This window comes from Ranitomeya variabilis, chromosome 6 (assembly GCF_051348905.1).
Source record: "Ranitomeya variabilis isolate aRanVar5 chromosome 6, aRanVar5.hap1, whole genome shotgun sequence".
Lineage (NCBI taxonomy): Eukaryota > Metazoa > Chordata > Amphibia > Anura > Dendrobatidae > Ranitomeya > Ranitomeya variabilis.
In genome coordinates this window covers 112,996,621-113,013,560 of record NC_135237.1, presented here as the reverse complement: position 1 = coordinate 113,013,560, position 16,940 = coordinate 112,996,621, and the positions used below count along the sequence as shown (strand labels likewise).

The following is a 16,940-nucleotide window of genomic DNA, read 5'->3' as shown; positions in this document are numbered from 1 at the left end:
GACCATTCCATCTAAGTCTGCATTCCAAATGGCGCTCCTTCACTTCCGAGCCCTCCCATGCATCCAAACGGTGGTTCCCCCCACATATGGGGTATCAGCGCACTCAGGACAAATTGGACAACAAATTTTGGGGTCCAATTTCTCCTGTTACCCTCGGGAAAATACAAAACTGGGGGCTGAAAAATAATTTTTGTGGGAAAAAATTTTTGTTTTATTTTTACGGCTCTGCATTATTAACTTCTGTGAAGCCCTTGGTGGGTCAAAGCGCTCAAAACACATCTAGATAAGTTCCTTAGGGGGTCTACTTTCCAAAATGGTGTCACTTGTGGGGGGTTTCAATGTTTAGGCGCATCAGTGGCTCTCCAAACGCAACATGGCGTCCCATCTCAATTCCTGTCAATTTTGCATTGAAAAGTCAAACGGTGCTACTTCCCTTCCGAGCTCTCCCATGCGCCCAAACAGTGGTTTACCCCCACATATGGGGTATCAGCGTACTCAGGACAAATTGTACAACAACTTTTGGGGTCCAATTTCTTCTCTTACCCTTGGGAAAATATAAAATTGGGGGTGAAAAGATAATTTTTGTGAAAAAATATGATTTTTTATTTTTACGGTTCTGCATTATAAACTTCTGTGAAGCACTTGGTGGGTCAAAGTGCTCACCACACCTCTAGATAAGTTCCTTAGGGGGTCTACTTTCCAAAATGGTGTCACTTGTGGGGGGTTTCAATGTTTACGCACATCAGGGGCTCTACAAACGCAACATGACGTCCCATCTCAATTCCTGTCAATTTTGCATTGAAAAGTAAAATGGCGCTCCTTCCCTTCCGAGGTCTCCCATGCGCCCAAACAGTGGTTTATCCCCACATATGGGGTATCAGCATACTCAGGACAAATTGTACAACAACTTTTGGGGTCCAATTTCTTCTCTTACCCTTGGAAAAATAAAAAATTGGGGGCGAAAAATATTTTTTGTGAAAAAATATGATTTTTTATTTTTACGGTTCTGCATTATAAACTTCTGTGAAGCACTTGGTGGGTCAAAGTGCTCACCACACCTCTAGATAAGTTCCTTAGGGGGTCTACTTTCCAAAATGGTGTCACTTGTGGGGGGTTTCAATGTTTAGGCACATCAGGGGCTCCCCAAACGCAACATGGCGTCCTATCTCAATTCCAGTCAATTTTGCATTGAAAAGTCAAATGGCGCTCCTTCGCTTCCGAGCTCTGTCATGCGCCCAAACAGTGGTTTACCCCCACATATGGGGTATCGGCATACTCAGGACAAATTGTACAACAACTTTTGGGGTCCATTTTCTCCTGTTACCCTTGGTAAAATAAAACAAATTGGAGCTGAAGTAAATTTTTTGTGAAAAAAAGTTAAATGTTCATTTTTATTTAAACATTCCAAAAATTCCTGTGAAGCACCAGAAGGGTTAATAAACTTCTTGAATGTGGTTTTGAGCACCTTGAGGGGTGCAGTTTTTAGAATGGTGTCACACTTGGGTATTTTCTATCATATAGACCCCTCAAAATGACTTCAAATGAGATGTGGTCCCTAAGAAAAAATGGTGTTGTAAAAATGAGAAATTGCTGGTCAACTTTTAACCCTTATAACTCCCTAACAAAAAAAAATGTTGGTTCCAAAATTGTGCTGATGTAAAGTAGACATGTGGGAAATGTTACTTATTAAGTATTTTGTGTGACATATCTCTGTGATTTAAGGGCATAAAAATTCAAAGTTGGAAAATTGCAAAATTTTCTAAATTTTCGCCAAATTTCCATTTTTTTTGCAAATAAACGCAGGTAATATCAAAGAAATTTTACCACTATCATGAAGTACAGTATGTCACGAGAAAACAATGTCAGAATCGCCAAGATCCGTTGAAGCGTTCCAGAGTTATAACCTCATAAAGGGACAGTGGTCAGAATTGTAAAAATTGGCCCGGTCATTAACGTGCAAACCACCCTTGGGGGTGAAGGGGTTAGGGAACTTACTACCAGGAATCAGATTTATAGCACAATCACAATCCCTATGAGGAGGTAGGGCATTGGATCTGGGCTCATCAAATACATCCTGGTAGTCCGACAAAAATTCAGGGACTTCAGAAGGAGTAGAAGAAGCAATTGACACCAAAGGAGCATCGCCATGAATTCCCTGGCAACCCCAACTTAACACAGACATTGCTTTCCAATCCAGGACTGGATTATGAGCCTGCAACCATGGCAGGCCCAACACGACAACATCATGCAAATTATGTAGCACAAGAAAGCGAATCACCTCCTGATGTGCAGGAGCCATGCACATGGTCACTTGAGTCCAGTACTGAGGTTTATTCTTGGCCAATGGTGTAGCATCAATTCCCTTTAGTGGAGTAGGGAATTGTAAAGGCTCCAAGATAAAACCACAGCGCCTGGCAAATGACAAATCCATCAAATTCAGGGCAGCACCTGAATCCACAAAAGCCATAACTGAGTAGGATGACAGAGAGCAAATCAGAGTAACAGACAAAATGAATTTAGGTTGTACAGTACCAATGGTGACAGACTTGGCGAATCTTTTTGTGCGCTTAGAACACTCTGAGATAACATGAGCAGAATCACCACAGTAAAAGCACAACCCATTCTAACGTCTGTGGTTTTGCCGTTCAACTCTGGTCAGAATCCTGTCGCATTGCATAGGCTCAGGCTTTTGCTCAGAAAATACCGCCAGATGGTGCACAGGTTTGCGCTCCCGCAAACGCCGATCAATCTGAATGGCCAAAGACATTGACTCATTCAGACCCGCAGGCGTGGGGAACCCCACCATAACATCTTTAAGGGCTTCAGAAAGACCCTTTCTGAAAATCGCCGCCAGGGCGCACTCATTCCATTGAGTGAGCACAGACCACTTCCTAAACTTCTGACAGTAAATCTTTGCTTCATCCTGACCCTGAGAGAGAGCCAGCAAAACCTTCTCAGCTTGGTCTACCAAATTTGGTTCCTCATAAAGCACTCCAAGCGCCAGAAAAAACGCATCCACATTTAGTAATGAAGGATCTCCTGGCGCCAGAGAGAATGCCCAATCTTGGGGGTCACCACGCAACAAAGAAATAACAATTTTAACTTGCTGAACAGAGTCACCAGAGGAGCGAGGTCTTAGAGAAAGGAATAACTTACAATTATTCTTAAAGTTCAAAAACCTAGATCTATCTCCGGAGAACAGCTCAGGAATTGGTATTTTAGGCTCTGACATAGGACTGCGGACTACATAATCCTGAATGCCCTGTACCCTTGCAGTGAGATGGTCCACACAAGAAGACAGACTCTGAATGTCCATATCTGCAGCTGAGTTCAGAACCACCCAGAGATTAAGGGGAGGAGAGAAACTAAACACAGTGCAGAGGAAAAAAAAAATGACTTCAGGATTTCTCTTCTCCCTCTTCTGCTGCATTAACACTTTATGGCCTGCTGTACTGTTATGATCCGGTGGTGGGATTTCAAAACTGACCTGACACATATGACCAGAATATAGGACAAGTTCTGGGGATGTGGAAGCTATACTGACCGCAATCCTGAACCTATCCACAAACACTAAAGGCAGCTGTGGAGCGTTCCTAAAATCCTAGACGCCTCGTTCACAGCCTGAGAAACTGACTACCCCTAGAGAGAAAGCAAAGACCTCACTAGCCTCAGAGAAATAACCCCAAAGTTATAGTCAGCCCCCCACAAATAATAACGGTGAGTTAAGGGGAAAAGACAAAAAAAGAAATGAAACAGGTTCAGCAAATGAGGCCCGCTAACACTAGATAGACTGAAAATAGATAGGAGTCTGTGCGGTCAGTACAAAAACTATCAAAAATAAACCACGTAGAGAATACAAGAACCCCCACACCGACTCACGATGTGAGGGGCGCACTCTGCACCCCAGAACTAACCAGCAAGCGAAAAATCACATGTAAGCAAGCTGGACTGAACTCATCATATACAGAGAAACGTTTTCAAGGAAATAATGAGCAAAATGAACAAACAAACTTAACTTCTCCAGCAGGAGACTGGTCACAAGGAATATTCAGGAGCTCTCAGAAACAGGACTGAATACACCGACAGCAGGCAACAAGTGATGGTCCAGGTGGAATTAAATAGGGACCAGTCATAGCAGGAAATGAGGCAACTGAGCCCTGCTACAGACCCGCAGTATCGCTAAAGGCCACCAGAGGGAGCCCAGATGGAATTCACAACAGACGATCTCCCGTGGAGAGCTGCAGCATCAGCTGATGCGACTGCTCTTAGGGGGTTCCAGGAATACAATGACAGAAGGTATCCTTCCGCAATGTATTCCTCCGCCCCTGTGAGAAATAGTCCCTACTCTAACTTGTGGCACTACTGTGTGGGAAAATTCCCACACAGCTTTGCCATAAAGTGAGACCCTGAACTCAGGTAACCTCTTCAGTGATGCACTGCAGGAGCCATTGTCTCCTGTCAGTGTGTCACTGGAGGTCGTATAGAGCAGTGACATCACCCGATGTCACTACTCTATAGGGGAGATCATCGTGGGACATTCAATTATTAATCAGACTACGACAGAAAGTGAGTATACGGTTGGTTTATTATTTTTAATTTTTTGCAGGCGATCGAGAATGGTAAGTATGGTGAAATTAAGAATATTAAAGTACTTTTTCTGGCTGTATCTTTTTTTTTAAACCCTTTCACTACCATAGGATTAATAATGGATAGGCGTCTTATTGATGCATCTCCATTATTAACCGGGCTTAATGTCACCTTATATTAGCAAGGTGATATTAACGCCTTATTACCCCATATCCCACTGCTACAGGGGATTGGGAAGAGAGGGGCTAAGTGCCGGAATTGATGCATCTTACAGATGCGCCAATTCTGGGGTGGCTGCGGGCTGCTATTTGTAGCCAGGGGGGCAAATATCCATGGCCCCTCTCTAGGCTATGAATATCAGCCTGCAGCTGTCTGCGCAGCCTTTCTGGCTATAAAATATAGGGGGACCCCACGTCATTTTTTTGGGGGTCCCACTATTTTAATAGCCAGTAAAGGCTACGCAGACTACGGGTTGATATTCATAGCCTGGGAAGGGGCCATGGGTATTACCCCCTTCCCAGGTTACAAATATTGGCCCCCAGCCCTCAGCTTTCCCCCTCTGGTGCAGAAAATTGCATGGTAGCCCACGCCATTTTTTGCAGTTTTTTTTAATTAAACATGTTCATTAATCACATAGCCTTGCTATTATATATCTATGGATATATCTATAGCTATAACTATGGATATTTCTATCTATAGATATATTTATAGATAGTTATATCTATAGATACATAGATATATCTATCCATCCATATATCTATCTGGCTACTTTCACACATCAGGTTTTTGCCATCAGGCACAATCTGCTGAGTTTTGAAAAAACGGATGTTTTTTTTCCGCCGAATCCGTTGTTTTCTCATAGAGCTGTATTAGCGCCGGACTGCGCCTGATGCCCACATGTTTCATCCGTTTTTTGCCAGATCCGTCAAAAAAGCTGTTTCCGGGGGACGGAGAAAACGTGCAGAAAAATGGTTTTTCTGTCTGGCGAAAAAACGCACAGCGACGGATCCGGCAACAAAACGTATGAAACTGAGTTGTGAAATGATGAATCCGGCCTCCGAATCTGGTTTTTCATGCATTTTTCCATTCAAATCATGCATATTTTCCGTTCTCTCTCTCTCTCTAAAAAACGGATCAGTTGCATCAGTTTTTCACTATTTGCAAAAGATCAGTTTTTTCAAAAATTCACTGGATCCTGCCTGACGGAAAAAAACTGATGTGTGAAAGTAGCCTAACTATCCATATATCTATCTACATCTAGCCATATATCTATCTATCTATCTATCTATCTATCTATCTATCTATCTATCTATCTATCTATCTATCTATCTCATTCCGTCTGTCTGTCTATCTCATTCCTTCTATCTATCTATCTCATTCCTTCTATCTGTCTATCTATCTGTCTATCTGTCTGTCTGTCTGTATCTGTCTGTCTATCTATCTATCTATCTATCTATCTATCTATCTATCTATCTGTCTGTCTATCTATCTGTCTGTCTATCTGGGTGTAATGGAGTGTGGGTTGGACAAATGTAAAAGAGGAGGTTGGACAAGAAATGACATCACAAATCTTTTTTTTTTTTCAATAATAGATCTTTATTAGTGATGAGCGAATATACTCGTTACTCGAGATTTCCCGAGCACGCTCGGGTGATCTCCGAGTATTTTTTAGTGCTCGGAGATTTAGTTTTCTTCGCTGAAGCTGGATGATTTACAGCTACTAGCCTGCTTGATTACATGTGGGGATTCCCTAGCAACCAGGAAACCCCCACATGTAATTATGCTGGCTAATAGCTGTAAATCATTCAGTTGAGGCGATGAAAACTAAATCTCTAAGCACTAAAAAATACTCGGAGGTCACCCGAGCATGCTTGGGAAATCTCGAGTAACGAGTATATTCGCTCATCACTAATCTTTATTTAGCTTTCAAAAAAGCATACAAATCTGCATGGACAAAACGCATCAAAAAACACATCAAAAACACATAGAAACGCACCAAAAATGCAGCAAAAACGCACCTGCGTTTTCTGGCAAGAGAGGGAAGAATCTGCACAGGAAATTCCACAGGCAAATCTGCAACGTGTGCACATACCCTAAATGTTTTGCTTCGGATGCCAGCTGTAGCTACATAGTTAAAAAAAATTGGTAGCGATACAAAAAGTGGCAGTATAGCCCAGGCCTTAATCTTATTCTATATTGAACTCTGACTAGGTGTCAAAATTATTTCTGTGTTTGAAATTTTAAAATATGTAAACATTTGTGCAGAAGTCTGTTCTCCAGAAATATCTCTGAATATCATCAATCAAGGTATCATTTTAATCAGTATAGCGGTGCCAACCTGACACTGTCCGTAGGTTACTGTGCACAATCCTGCTGACAGTTTCTCTTTAATGTATACCATTAAACAAATTAGCCACATAGATATATTTTAAAGAAACAAGTGACCAATGTTCAATTGGCCTGTTGCTCTTGATACACAATGTAAAAGTGGCTGCAGAGCATAATATTTTAATTTTTTTTTTTCTTATTTCGCTTCTCTGTTGTGGAGATATTAGCAATCAAGGTGTTTCCAACCTAATGAATTAACTTTTGTCCAAGTCAAAGTAGGTGTTGTCAGATGCTTTTCACTGGGGGGCATCTACTTTTTCTCCCTTCATGAGTTGGTATCTGATAACACCCACTTGGACTTAACAAAAGATAACTTAGTAGGTGCCAAATACTTTGATTGTTAAATATCTCTGCAGCAGAGAGATAAAATACAAATAAAAAAAATGTTTTATTCCACTTTGTAGTAACTATTACATTTGTGTTAACTTAAACATGAAAATTTTGTAGAAAAGTTCTCTTTACTAAAAGGATAGTCTTATGGATTTAAGAAGAAGAAAATAAAAAAACTTAAAAAAACTAAGGAATTCAAGCTTCAGACTTAAAGTGAACCTGTCAGCAAGATTGTGCTCAGTAACCCACAGACAATGTCAGGTTGGCACCATTATACTGATTAAAATGATATCTTGGTTGATGAAATCTGTCTTGTGGTTGTTGTTTAATTTGTATTAGGCCAGTCTCACACGTCCAGATAATTCCGGTACCGGAAAAATCGGTACCGGAGTTATCCGTGTCCGTGTGTCCGTGTGCTCACGTGACAAATCAGTGTGGCACACATGCGGCAGCCATGTGCCGCCCGTGTGCCGACTGAGGACCATATGGACTGTGCAGGAGGCAGCGCTAGAGTTAAGCGCTGTCCCCTGCTTTTGGTGCGGAAGCCGGCATTCATTCCTTCTCCCTAGCAGCGTTCGCTGGAGAGAAGGAATGAAAAATCAAGTTTTTTTTTTGTTAAGAATAAAGCTCGGGGTCACCTCCCACCTCCCACCCCCTGTGCGCCCGCCCGTTTGCATTAAAATACTCACACAGCTCCAACGATGTCTCCTCTCAGCACCGGCTGCTTGTCATGTGTGAGCGGTCACGTGGTACCGCTCATTACAGGGATGAATATGCGGCTCCACCCCTATGGGAGGTGGAGCCACATATTGATCCCTGTAATGAGCGGTACCACATGATCGCTCACACAGGACAAGCTGCCGGCACTGAGAGGAGACATCGCGCAGAGCTGGGTGAGTATTTTAATGCAAACGGGTGGGCGCACAGGGGGTGGGAGGCGGGAGGTGACCCTGAACTTTATTCTTAACAAAAAAAAATTAAAAAAAACTTGATTTTTCATTCCTTCTCTCCAGCGAACACTGCTGGGGAGAAGGAATGAATGCCGGCTTCAGCACCAAAAGCAGGGGACAGCTCTTAACTCTAGCGCTGTTTCTCCTGTGGCGGTACATCCACACGGAGGAGAGTGCACACTGTTCTCCGTGTGCACGTGTGCGGGACGTTTTGTGGACCGTGCTGCCGGAGAAACCTGGACATGTCTCCGAGTTTTGCACACGGACACACGGTCCGTGACAAAATCACTGACATCTGCAGAGACACATTGATTTTAATGTGTCTACGTGTGTCAGTGTCTCCGGTGCATGAGGAAACTGTCACCACACGTACCGGAGCCACTGACATGTGAAACAGGCCTTAGTAGTTTTCAGTTAATGGTATTCACATGTTTCAGGGTGCTTGTGGGCAGGGCTTTATGTGGTGCTGTGCTTACATATTCATCTGTGTGGGCTTATGAAGGGTCACTGATCCTTCAGTGACCTGCCTTCTATTTCTTTTTTACATACTACATATACTATTGTGTGGTTAAAAAAAAAATTACATTGAGCAAAATGGCACTGGCTGTGGCACCTGCACAGTATCATGTATAGCAAAATGCATATAATATTGTTGGAGATTTTTTTTTTTTAAATGTAACTTCAAAATGGCACCGGCGCATGTGCAGTAGCATTTATTGCTTTCCAATACATGCTATTGTGCAAGCGTAGGCACCATTTTGCTGCAACCACATTTTTTTCTCCAGCAAAATGGCAGCAGTGCATGCACAATAGTATCTATCGGAAAGTGAGAGATGCTACTGCGTATGTGCTGCCATCAGCGCCATTTTGAATAAGTAAATTTTTTTTTTACCCAACAATATTATATGCATTTTTGCGATACATGATACTGCGCAGGCATTGCTGCCAACTATAATTTTTTTTTCTAATCACACAATATTCTATGCATTATGTAAAATAGGAGGTAGGTGACTGAAGGACCAGAGACCTGTCATAAGCCATAAGGATGAATAGCTAATCAGAGCACCACATAAAGATCCCCCCACAGGCTGCCCCAAAGCACAAGAATCTCATTAACTGAAAACTACCAACAAAGATTAAACAACAACCACAAGACAGATTTCATCAACTAAGGTATCATTATAATCAGTATAACGGCACCAACCTGACAGTGTCTGTCAACTTGCAAAAAATGTTGTATTTTCAGACGTCTTACTTTTTCTTGTGGAGCAAAATCTAATTTAAATTAGTACCACTTTGGGTTCACACAGTTTTTTTCCTTCTTTCTTTCTTTCTTTCTTTTTTTAATTTTTTGGAGTGAGGTGATGTGACCAAAACCAGTAATTTTGCCTTTTGATTTTCTTTCTCTATATTGGCAATCCCCAGTTCTAACAATTACGCACGTGGTAACACTAATTATGCATTTTTTTTATTGTTTTAGTTTTTGCTTTTTATATTTATCAATTTTAAATGCCACTATAACAACTGACAGTGGGATCTAAGAGGCTAAACTGTTAAGAACAGAATTAGCTTGGATTACAGCAGCAACACTTGGGTGCCACCATCTGTGCTCTATGGAGCAAGCTCAGTTCCTGCACCTGCTCCCTACAGTAAGTGTGCACATCTGCCGTATATGGATGAATGAGATTTGGTAGAATCTGAAATTCTACAGAAATAATACCTACATATTCAATTTAATAAAGAAAAATAACTGTTTTCTATGAATGCAAATTGAAAATTGTTTCTTTTTTTCAATCTACAGTATTAATGATTTTAGGGCCCTCTGATATACCAGCTATCCTCAGCTAAATATTGTAGAAATACACACCATTGGTACAATAAATCTATCTATCAATCTATCTATGTTACGGACTGAGTGGTAGAACCACTGTGCCATGAACCAAGAGCCTGGAGGGGCAAGACTAGGTGCCTCCCCAAGTCTGATCTCCTATGCATGGTGGCTAATGATACCGTGATCCAAGCAGGGATGAGAGGCAAGGCCAGCTACGACTACACCAGAGCTGACCTTAGGTGGATGACAGCTGACCCCCCCAAGGAAAACAGCAAGGAATGGTAGACTTGGCAAGTACTGGCTGGCACAGCTGGAGCACAGGCAGGTGTGGGTATGGCTGATAGATAGGCAGGTGGGCACAGCAGATAGACAGGCAGGCGGGCACGGCTGGTAAACAGGCATGCAGGTGGGCACGGCTGATAGAGAGGCAGTCAGGTGAGCATGGCTGATAGACAGGCGGACACAAATGATACTTAGACAGATGCTGGCGGGTACGGATGATATACAGGCAGACAGATGCTGGCAAGCATGGCAGGTGCACAGACAGATAGGTGCTCTGGAAGTAAATGACTCTTACACAGGTAGGCCCGGCAGATGCGATATACCAGGCATACTGGATATACTGGGATGTGAGCACTGGGCACTAGCAAACATGTAAGACTAAACTAACATATTGCTCAGGCACCTCTCATCAGGTGAAGGTGCCTTAAATAATAAGTGTCTCCCAGCTATTGGCTAAGGACACTTTAGAACGGTGTGCACAGTGCCTGGGGATCTGCAAGCAGTTTGCAGGCCCCCAGTAGCAGCAAGAGATAGAGGAAAGAGTGCGGCGCTGCGTCGGTGAGTGAGTTGGTATTTCTACCAGTGGAGGAAGGCAGAGTGCAGAGACGCCGGCATTACAATCTATCTATCTATCTATTCCAAAAAAATGGAGGCAGCACACCATGTAGTTGAAAATTTAAAATGCTATTTAATAACCCATGTGGTAATGTTTGTTTTTTTCAAACTGTAAGGGTATGTGCACACGTTGCAGATTTGCCTGTGGAATTTTCTGTGCGGATTCTGCTTCTCTTGGCAGAAAACGCAGGTCAAAATCGGGGCTTTTTTTTGCAGATTTTGTCCATTTTTGTTGCTGATTTACTGCAGATTCTGTGCGGATTTCATGAGTTTTTACTCCTGCGGATTTCTATTATGGAATGGGTACATAAACACTGCAGATCCACACAAAGAATTGACATGCTCATTCTTTTAATCTGCTGCGTTTTCCGTGCGGAATTTTCCACACCATTAGCACAGCATTTTTTTTCCATTGATTTACATTGTACTGTAAATCACTTGTGGATCTGCAGCGTTTCTGCTTGGAAAAAAACGCTACAGATCCACATCTTTGGACCGAAACGTCACCATATGGGCTATTAAATAATTAAATAGCACTTTAAATTTTCAACTAGCTGGTGTGCAGCCTCCATTTTTTGGATTGTATCAAAAGAACTGGCATGTACCTGGGACACTACACGCTATATTCACTGATGCAGCTTTTTTGTCTTTTTTTTACTATCTATCTATTTATCTACAGTACACACCAAAAGTTTAGACACACCTTCTCATTTAAGGATTTTTCTGTATTTTCATGACTATGAAAATTGTACATTCACACTGAAGGCATCAAAACTATGAATTAACACATGTGGAATTATATACTTAACAAAAAAGTGTGAAACAACTGAAATTATGTCTTATATTCTAGGTTCTTCAAAATAGCCACCTTTTGCTTTGATGGCTGCTTTGCACACTCTTGGCATTCTCTTGATGAGCTTCAAGAGGTAGTCTCCGGGAACGGTTTTCACTTCACAGGTGTGCCCTGTCAGGTTTAATAAGTGGGATTTCTTGCCTTATAAATGTGGTTGGGACCATAAGTTGTGTTGTGCTGAAGTCTGGTGGATACACAGCTGATAGTCCTACTGAATAGACTGTTAGAATTTGTATTATGGCAAGAAAAAAGCAGCTAAGTAAAGAAAAATGAGTGGCCATCATTACTTTAAGAAATGAAGGTCAGTCAATCCAAAAAATTGGGAAAACTTTGAAAGTGTCCCCAAGTGCAGTGGCAAAAACCATCAAGCGCTACAAAGAAACTGGCTCACATGAGGACCGCCCCAGGAAAGGAAGACCAAGAGTCACCTCTGCTTCTGAGGATAAGTTTATCCGAGTCACCAGCCTCAGAAATCGCAGGTTAACAGCAGCTCAGATTAGAGACCAGGTCAATGCCACACAGAGTTCTAGCAGCAGACAAATCTCTACAACAACTGTTAAGAGGAGACTTTGTGCAGCAGGCCTTCATGGTAAAATAGCTGCTAGGAAACCACTGCTAAGGACAGGCAACAAGCAGAAGAGACTTGTTTGGGCTAAAGAACACAAGGAATGGACATTAGACCAGGGGAAATCTGTGCTTTGGTGTGATGAGTCCAAATTTGAGATCTTTGGTTCCAACCACTGTGTCTTTGTGCGACGCAGAAAAGGTGAACGGATGGACTCTACATACCTGGTTCCCACCTTGAAGCATGGAGGAGGAGGTGTGATGGTGTGGGGGTGCTTTGCTGGTGACACTGTTGGGGATTTATTCAAAATTGAAGGTTTACTGAACCAGCATGGCTACCACAGCATCTTGCAGCGGCATGCTATTCCATCCGGTTTGCATTTAGTTGTACCATCATTTATTTTTCAACAGGACAATGACCCTAAACACACCTCCAGGCTGTTTGATCAAGAAGGAGAGTGATGGGGTGCTACGCCAGATGACCTGGCCTCCACAGTCACCAGACCTGAACCCAATCGAGATGGTTTGGGGTGAGCTGGACTGCAGAGTGAAGGCAAAAGGGCCAACAAGTGCTAAGCATCTTTGGGAACTCCTTCAAGATTGTTGGAAGACCATTCCCGGTGACTACCTCTTGAAGCTCATCAAGAGAATGCCAAGAGTGTGCAAAGCAGTCATCAAAGCAAAAGGTGGCTACTTTGAAGAACCTAGAATATAAGACATATTTTCAGTTGTTTCACACTTTTTTGTTAAGTATATAATTCCACATGTGTTAGTTCATAGTTTTGATGCCTTCAGTGTGAATTTACAATTTTCATAGTCATGAAAATACAGAAAAATCTTTAAATGAGAAGGTGTGTCCAAACTTTTGGTCTGTACTGTATCTAAAAAGAATAAATTAGCACAGCACAGTAAAAGTATGATGCAAAGCTTCATAGGCACATACAAAACCTCATGAATAAAGTAAAAAAGCTGAAGCAGCACTCCATAAGGCAGTTGTAAGGTGCTCTTTATTGGCCCAGGTGGCAACGTTTCAGTCCTGGATGCAGACCTTTCTCAAGCTTGAGAAAGGTCTGCATCCAGGACCGAAACATCGCCACCTGGGCCAATAAAGAGCACATTACAACTGCCTTATGGAGTGCTGCTTCAACTTTTTTTACTTTATCTATCTATCTAGACAGTGAACAAAAATATAAGTAATTCACAACAGAATACTCCTTGGAAACAATACACCCATAGATAACTTTACATAGAATGATGAGATCATGTGAATTCTAAATAGCTTCTTAGTTCTGCTTGCTAATGACTGAAATAAGATCACAGAGATTATACACCCATTGCCTAAAGCGCTTGCTTTGTGAGAGCACATTACTGTACAATTACCCTGATGTCATAGCTCTTACCAAGCAAATGTTCTTCCTTTTGGATTAAGCAATTAAAATTAAGTAATTATTAGTAAGGAGAATGTACAGTAACTAATAATATCAATTCATAATTCATATTGATATTCTGAATCACTTTTCTTTCTACACATCCCATGCCTATATGCCCTACAGGACAGGTGAATTTCATAGAAAGGTTTTGGGACAATGTCTGTAATATGAATAATTCATTATCACTTGCAAATTATTATTGCCCTGTTACTGTCTTTCATGCAACATAAGTATTTAAAGTCGTTCTTCCACTTTTAGGAAATGTGTTATAATTAGAGTATAAAATATATGTTTATATCCAGAACTAACTTCCTACAATTATCTTTCAGTATTGGTGAAAAAACTACTTACCAACTCACAAGAAACAAGAAGAAAGTAGAAAAAAACTCCCAGTTACTGCAAACATTTTTGTAGTAATTGAAGTTTTTTACTCTCTTTATTTTTCGTGAGTTAGTAGGTAGCTTTCACTATTTTTGGAGGGTTGCATTTATATCATTGTGACTTTTTTTGTATCTTTGACACTACGTTCCTATGATGAGCTTGTGCATTTTTGCACCTTTTATTTAAATTAGGTTACTTGCTTTTTTATTGCGGTTTTGTGTGCGTTTTTTTAACATGCGTTTTTATTTATTTGATGCTGCCATTATTTTCTCTTTGTTGCTTTGTTTTTGTCTCTTTGCTGCTTTATTATGATTCTTGACTTTTGGCTTTGACAAAACTTTATTGACATACTTAGGTGTAGATTCCATGCGTTTTTTATGCGTTTCTGTTGCGGAAACACACTAAAAACGCATGTGTGTCTTTTACCTATGGAATTTCAGCAACTAATGCAAGTCTATGGGGAAAGTCAGCACAGAGAACTCAGTGTACCAGTAAGAGAATTTAACAAGCTGCAGATTTGAATCACGCACATAAGGTCAATTTATGCTGCAATTAAAACAAGCACAGTGGGGATGAGATTTCTCTAAATCCCATCCACTTTGCTGCAGCTGTAAGATGTTGTATTTTTATTTAAATACAATAAACACATTGTGGGAACCCCTTTATTCTTGATAACCAGCTTTGCTAAAGCTGACAGCTGAGGGTTGCAGCTGTCAGTTTTACCTGGCTGGTTATCAAAAAATACAGGGGAACCATGCCGTTTTTAAAATGTATTTATAGCGCAGATGGCGGATGAATACTCTAATCAGCTGGCACCATACGTACCGGAGATAGTGACGTCTGAAAGAGACCTCACAATGTAAGTTTATGGAGCCCTATTCTGACACTTCATGGACTTACAGTACATCATAAAAGCCACTTCCAGGTCATGCAGAGCACGGAACTGAGCTAGATCCCAGAGAACGCAACGCAAAGTAGGCGATTATATTAGCATGCACACTACCCTATATACACATATAAACAAATTTAGTTTTAAAAAACCTTCATGGGAGGGTTTCCTTAGGGACAGAATGAAAGCTATGTAGGTTGCTAACAAACATCTATAGGAATATATAGGAATATATAGGAAAGTAGGTTATTCAGATAATTTCATGAGAGGCACATTTACTGTATGGTGCATCTGTTTAAACCCAATTCATTTTTCATTAGGTCTCCTATATATGTATAGATATAGGGTAACAATTCTATAAGGATCTACAGTATGTACTGAATCATCACTTACATGTCATTCTATAATCAGCTGTCATGGAAAAGCATTGCATGTAGAAGGGCCTAGTTTAGAGGGAAAAAAAAACAGGCGTGTATTATTGTAATTTAATTGATATAGTTATATCCATCTTTTGATTGACATTTGACAGAAAAACTGGCATAGCGCCTACACCCAGCAGCTGCCTCATGCATTAAAGAAGCACTCCCAGTCATTATTTTTCTCTAGGTCTGTGTAAATATCAGTGTATTCTAGTGTCAGAGTATTAATATATTCAATGGTCGCTGTCTTCATTTTTATCCAGCACCGTTCTTCTTCTCTTCTGAGCCACGTGATGGCAATTCGGTTTCTTGGAACACACTGTGTTTTGTGTGACCCGAAAGTGGCTTATACAAAATAAGTCTATGGAGCGTTAGAACAAGGCCTCATAGACTTACATTGTAAAAGAGACTTCAGTCTCATGCACCGAGCGCAGTGTGACCCAAAGAGTCTAAACTGACTCAGAGGAGGAGCAGTGCTGGACACCGGAGAAGACAACGATCGGTAAGTACATTAGCACACTCACACTACACTAATACATTTACAAAGGTTTGGGGAAAATAAAATGTTAATATTGTAATATTCACCAAATTACAGCAATCATTTTTTTTTTTTACAGTGCACCAACATTTGTATAGTACTGACAATACTGGCTAGCAATTAAGAAACGATCATGTCCCATAAATCTTATTGTTTTATCGCCACATACATATGTTACGGCGATCACTTAAAATAAGTCACATTACCAGATCTGGCCATCAAATGTTTTCCTCTAGAGTCATTAATTTTTTTTTTCAGATTTTTACAAAATGTATATTATATATCATGGACGCTATGTTACAACCTAAGTTCACACAAACATAGAAATAAAATTGTCCGATTTTTATCAAGAAAATATGAATGATTTTTATCAGTATTGTCATACCTAAACAATATATTATATACTACCGTATATACTGTATGGTAATCATTATATACATCAACAGTCTACAACATTTACAAGGCTGTACAATTTCTCATGTTAATAATGGCAATGTATCTGCAAAAATTACCTGCTATATGGTTGATCCGTATAGGATCTGATTTGTTTTGCGCACCCACAGACTTGAATAGACGGTTCTCATATGAAAAACAGAAGGGACTAGCGCATGATGCAATTTGTTTTAAATGTGGATATTTGGTCAATGAGAAAAAACTGTGATCTGAAAAGTCAAATCAAATAACATTAGCCCTCATTCTGTCCATGTCATGTCAGTTTTCTTCAAGGACAACACTTGTACCGAAAATACAATCGTGTGAACATATCCATTCACAATAGTTTTGCAGTTCCCACTAGAGAAAAATCATGTGAGCCTTCATTTGGAAAATGTATAAATAAAAAGTGAGTATCCAGGACGATATGCTATTATTGCAATATAATATT

The 16,940-nt window shown here is 40.8% G+C and overlaps 1 long non-coding RNA gene across 1 annotated transcript in view; it reads left to right on the top strand.

Annotated features, from left to right (window-relative positions):
• Window positions 1–16,879, top strand: part of LOC143783490 (uncharacterized) — a 93,083-nt gene extending 76,204 nt beyond the window's left edge. Inside the window, exon 4 of the long non-coding RNA XR_013217205.1 lies at window positions 16,773–16,879. This is a non-coding gene — a long non-coding RNA (uncharacterized LOC143783490). The remainder of the gene's footprint in view (window positions 1–16,772) is intronic.
• Window positions 16,880–16,940: the final 61 nt, after the last annotated feature.